Below are 4,251 nucleotides of genomic sequence, written 5' to 3'. Positions count from 1 at the left end.
CAAGAGCCTACTTGTCAGGAATTGTGACAGGTATAGGTGACACAAAGACAATAGATATGTTATCTTCAGAGGTCTAGAGTCAGCAGGAAAAACCAGACTGTAGGTGAAAAATTCTGATGGAGCTAACCTATGACCTTAGATCATTAGCCCCAAAAATGGCCCACAGCTAAGTCTTTCATAAAATAAGGAATAGAGATATCCATTGTTTATTGCATAAAATCCTAAGAAGTTCAATCCCTCACACTCAGTTATAATCTAGTATCACTTCAGTCATATAATCATGTGAAATAGGTTCCTGTGGTGCAGCTGTAGGCTGAGGGCAAGTAACTGATTATATTGCAGAGATGTCTGAGTCAGCCTTGAGTGGAGACCACCATGACTCGAGGTGAAATAAATCAGGATTAATCTAGTTCTTATAAAGATTTCATTGAGCCAAACCAAATACTTTCTGTATGACTTGGCTTTAAAAAAATGCATACACTGCAGCATTTATATTTGTTTCTTTGCAACTTGAATTATTAACCACTTAAGGAATATTAAAATTTTTACCTTTACCTTGGCCTTCCAATAAAAAGAGAAAACATTTTGCTCAGCCTAACGTTCTGATACACAGCAGGGCAGCGCCGGGGAAGATCGGGACACCCTCCGGGTGCTGGCAGAACTTGTGTTGGGCTGGCAAACTTGGAGAGACAGAACTATACTTCTGAAGGAAGCTACCTGGAAGACACGCGGGTGTATGGCAATATTATTCGTGGCTGAGATAGGTAGCTGACCAACCAAAGAAACTCCAGTAGCAAAACATGATGGAAGGAACCGGAAGTTTGGGTAGTACAGTATGGACATTTTAATGATGTTAATTCTTCTAATCCATGAACAGTTGCCGTAAGTACGTTGGCAGGAGTTCAGGACCAGCTGATTGAAGAGAGGGGACCAAGAAGTGGGGTGGAAAATGATACTTCTCCAGACTTCCACAGTCAGGAAAATGAGCCCAACCAGGAGGAGCCTGAGGATCCGGATGGGTCTGTGCAGAGAGTGAAACCTGAGAAGGCTGCTTCTGCTTCTGCAGGGAGGCCTCACAGCAGCCATAAAAACCAAAGACTAAAAACCAGCTCAGGATTGATCTGAAGTTAAACAAAAAACCTCGAGCTGACTATGAGAAGACTCAGTAGTGCAGAAGCTTCCAGGCTAGAGAGCCTGCGGGACCCTCTCACCTCACAAAGATACAGGTCCCTTGCCTGAGCGCTGGCCACCAACCTCTGATTTCCCGGACCCGCGGCCTGGGACTCTGAGTAGTTTGTTTCGAAAGGTGGTGACAAACAAGTCATTTCTGTAAGACCACATTGGACCATTTGCATTGTGCCATTTTTAACAACCGACCTGCAGGAAGACCAAGACATGGTTGTAATCCCAGCAAGCTGCTAACTGAATCTCTCCCTTCTTGGAACCAAGATCTGCCCCCAAACTGGCCGCACCAGCTTCGCCTGTGATACCCATGGAGACATGGTCTCTGCTTCTATTTTATGCCGAAAGTAGAGCACAGGTCACATTTCAGAGGGAGGCTGGAAATACCTGGCATTTTCTTATTTTTCTTTGTATTTTATCATTTTTCTATTGTTGTTTTTATCGTCTTACTTTCTTTGGGGGCTTTTTGTAATGACTTCGTACAGCTCCTACCTTCCTGCTGGCATATCTATAATCTGTTTTGCGGAGCTGCCAATGTTCTTAAACTGAAAGTAATCTGGTTTACCATAAATAAAACGGAGAACTTGGCTCTTTGGTTTTTGAGGAAAGGTAAAGAGTGTTTATTTAATAATTACCCATCTTAAATCTTTAGGAGTTGGAAGCAATTTCATGTTCCAGGAATAGGAAAAGCTGAAAAACATGTTTAAATCAGTCCCTTTAAAATATAGTTCTTCTTTTGTGTAAATAAAATTTCACAGGCTTTGACTTCTCATACTTTACTTTTAAACCTGAGATTGTTCCCCCCCCCCCCCACTTATTTTATTTATTCGTATCATGCCTTATGGAAATTTCTTTTTCCATCTTTTCTCTCTTTGCTGGTATTTGCCTGATTAAATAGTGCTCTAAAAATCACTAAGGCATATGGAAAGGCTCAAAATTGCACTCAAAGCTGATAACATATGGAGTGCTTGAGCAGAGTGAAAGATAGGATCAACGAGAGCCAGCAGCGCCCATCAGATCCCCCATTCTCAGCGGGACTTACGGACTGAGGAACTTGCTGACAATTGTTACCGGCCTCTGGAGCAGTTGTGATTTACCTCGGTTGCACATGGGAGTCACCTGGGAAGTTTAAAAAAACACTGATGCCTGGGACCCACCCCCAGAGACTCAGCCAGGGTACAATCTAGTTCTAGGGATTTCCTTTCAAAGAGTCCCTGGGATTCTGATGGGAAGCCAAGTGAAGAACCACTGCATTAGCGGACTGGATGAAGTGATTTTAAATCCCATGATGTGAATCAATCTAAGGGTTGGGATTGGGGGGGTCTCACCTTTCCTTTGACTCTATGTAGCATAGTCCTTTACTCATGCCTATAGCTTTGTTAGAAAAAATATGTTCCATTTGGGATAATATCGGTAGAGCTGAACGTGGGTGGCATTGATTATCAAAACAATTCTACCTTATAGATGTGCAAAAGTATTCACTCTTGTTCTAAATTAAACTTTAGAGGAAAAAAAAGAAGAAAAGAGAAAAAGTTTTACCTGCAGAGCCCCAAGCAAGTACAAGGATTTGGTAATAGTTTTGTTAAAGAAAACTCTGCCGTGATGTATGCGCAGAATGCAGAACTTGTTAGGCTGTGCCAGGCAGTCTATCTCACCCACCTTGTCCCTAAGACATTGCTGTATGGTTATTAGTTGCCCCAGGGGACCACAGGTAACAGTATTTCTCCCACTGAAAAATAAAAAATAAATAAATAAAAAGCCTGGGATTTATCTTAACTCCTTTGGTTAGTTTCCTAAATTTGACATCTTCTTGACCCACACAAAACAACACCTATGTTCCTGAACTACCTGTGTGTGATTTGGGTCTCTCTCTCTTCCTTCTCCTCCTCCTCCTCCTCCTTCTTCCTACCTCCCCCATTTCTCAAATCTACTGGAACGTGATGTTTTAAAATTCTCTAAGAACAAACTTTAAATGAGACTTTAAAGTTTCATTTTGGTCATGTAGCTCAGTTGAAGATAGCTCCATGGTGAAGAGAAAATAGGGGGGCGGGGGGGTGAGGAGACTACATCTGAGTCATAACTGGTTTTTTTCATAATCCCAAAGGAATTTTCCATTGATTTTATCAAATTAATTTCCCCAATGAATTCACGTGTGAGGTAGGAAAGTGATGCTCTTCGACTGGCTGCACCCTGGCAGCTGCAGTGAAGTCAGGTGAGGTTGGAAGGTAATGAGAAAACCTCTTCTTCGCCCCTCATCCCCCGACAGATCCATCTCTTTACCTATGTACTTCCCAAATCGATTTAGGGAGTTTCATCCGCAACGACTGTACATAATACTGATATTGGAATGAAAATGAAGACGAGACCTTTTTACAATGTACACCATTTTACAAGGAGAGGCAGGAGTCTTAAGGCTGGACCTGCGCTAATTGCTACTATTGACACTAAGTCCAAATGAGTTGGCACATTTTTGCAGTATGCCCAGAATACCTTGTGAGATTTGGAGTCTTTAATAGTGGCAGCATTTCCATCTCTTATTTTTCTGAATATAATAACATGTTGGACTATTCCCAAACTCCCATTGCTCCCAATGAGTCAGGAAACCAGCAAGCTGCACTGGATCCTGGAAGGGGTAGGGGCTTGGGAGAAACTAAAAGTCTTAGGCAAGCAGCTGAGAACCCTCAATTTAACCAGCATCAGAATGTTCTCTTCTCCCTCCGAGCGGCCCCTTCACAGAAAGCTGAAATTATGGCAATCTGCCAAGCCAAGAGGTCAGCCCAGACTCTTTGGAACTATAAAAATAATATCACCAACTCATCCCAGAGCCCCACCCCGGACACTCCCACATGGGCAACATCAGCCCGGCCCCTGTGCAGCCCTTGAACCCCATTGCTTCTCAACATCCCACACAGTCTTCCAACCCACCACTCACTCCGCCATGATAATTTTTTCTCCCTTGATTCTCATGAGCTCTTAGTAGGGAAAGGGAAAATAAACATACAAGAGAAAGAAAACATCAAATTTGCTAAGTCATTGCCATAGCAAAATACGTGACCAGAGTGCAAATGA

General features: G+C 42.7%; 1 pseudogene; it reads left to right on the top strand.

The window, feature by feature from the left end:
* The first annotated feature begins 616 nt into the window (after positions 1-616).
* LOC102417921 lies at positions 617-1,169 on the top strand (annotated as a pseudogene).
* The last annotated feature ends 3,082 nt before the right edge of the window (positions 1,170-4,251 follow it).

The sequence above is a fragment of the Myotis lucifugus genome, unplaced genomic scaffold (genome assembly GCF_000147115.1).
Source record: "Myotis lucifugus unplaced genomic scaffold, Myoluc2.0 scaffold_4031, whole genome shotgun sequence".
In the NCBI taxonomy this organism is placed as follows: Eukaryota; Metazoa; Chordata; class Mammalia; order Chiroptera; family Vespertilionidae; genus Myotis; species Myotis lucifugus.
The sequence above is the reverse complement of the archived record's forward strand: the minus strand, read 5'-3'. Positions and strand labels throughout refer to the sequence as shown.